Below are 1,629 nucleotides of genomic sequence, written 5' to 3' on the forward strand. Positions count from 1 at the left end.
ATTATCCATTTGTTGTCCTGAGTAAAATCAGCTATCTTGGATAGGAGAGAGTTGTGGAACTCCTCAGGGATGTGAAGGGAGTCCACGAGAGGAGAGCCCAACCAGTTGTCCAACCAGAAATTAATACACTTCCCTTCTCCAACCAACCAGATAGAATTAGACAAAGCTGTGTGCCAATTGCTTTTGATGCCAGGCCATATGGAAGATTTAAAATATCTCTGAGAAGGGGAGGTGCCTCTCCCAAACCTATGCCTATACAGGATAGCCCACTCCTGGTTGGATGAAGACATTTCCTAGGCAAGCTTGATCAAAGCAGCCTGATTCACGACCTTGATGGATCTAAGACCAAGGCCACCAGAGCTAGAGGGAGAGCAGACCTTGTGCCAGGACACAGTAACAATTTTCCTTATGCTTGTGTCTCCTGACCAAATGAAATTTCTAATGCACTGGTCCAATTTCTGCAGCAAGGTGGAGGGCCAAGAGTATATGTGAAAGCTGTAGGTGAGCATACTCAGGATGATGGACTTAAGAGTATATGTGAAAGCTGTAGGTGAGCATACTAAGAATGATTGACTTGACCAGCTCAACTCTTCCCATGATAGACAGTAAGGAGCCTTTCCAGGTGGCTAACTTAAGGATAATCCTATCAGCAATTGCTTGGAGGTGGATCTTCCTTGGTTTCCCTTGAAAAAGAGGAACACCAAGATAGTTAAAAGGAAGCCTGCCATGAGAGAAACCAAGTGTGGAAGACAAATCCATGATTTTCCTAGGAGAGGCAGTGGTGGAATAGAATCTGCACTTGGTGAGACTTATGTGCTGACTTGAAGCATTGGCATAATCAATAATCAACCTCTTGAGAGCCCCGAGATTCCTCTTGATGCCTTTACAAAATATAAGGATGTCATCAGCATATAGCACATGGCTTGGAGTGTAGAGATTAGAAGGACCAGATATTGGAGTTAGTTGACCCTCTAACACCAGCTTGGAGATGCCTCTGCTAAGGACATCCTCAGCAAGACAGAAAAGCAGGGGGGACAAAGGATCCCCTTGCCTAACTCCCCTTTTGCAGGAGAAGAACCCAACAGCTTGCCCATTAACACTGATTGATAGCTTGGCTGAGTGAAGAATGGTCTTGATCCAGTCAGTAAATTTGCTGTTGAAACCAAAAGCAGAAAGGGTGTCCAGCAAGAAACACCAGTCAAGGGTGTCAAAAGCCTTTCTGATGTCCAGCTTGATGGCCAAATTTCCTCCAAACACTTTATGATCAAGCAAGTTGATTGCCTCAGAAGCAATACAGATGCACTCATGGATATGCCTCTCCTTTATGAATCCTCTTTGCTGAGGAGATATAATTTTAGGAGCCACCAGAGCAAGTCTATCAGCTAAGACTTTGGTGATGATTTTAAATTGGAAGTTTGCTAAGGCAGTTGGTCTAAAGTCCTCAATTGTATCAGCTTCAGGGTGCTTAGGGATGAGAACCACAGAGTTGGAGTTCAAATTAGGAGGAAGCCAATTGTTGGAGAAAAAGTAGAGCACAGATTGACACACATTAGGCCCTATAATATCCCAGAAAGCCTGAAAGAAGCATCCACCAAAGCCATCAAGGCCAGGAGCACCATCCCCCTTCAT

The sequence above is a fragment of the Lupinus angustifolius genome, chromosome LG08, assembly GCF_001865875.1.
Source record: "Lupinus angustifolius cultivar Tanjil chromosome LG08, LupAngTanjil_v1.0, whole genome shotgun sequence".
In the NCBI taxonomy this organism is placed as follows: domain Eukaryota; kingdom Viridiplantae; phylum Streptophyta; class Magnoliopsida; order Fabales; family Fabaceae; genus Lupinus; species Lupinus angustifolius.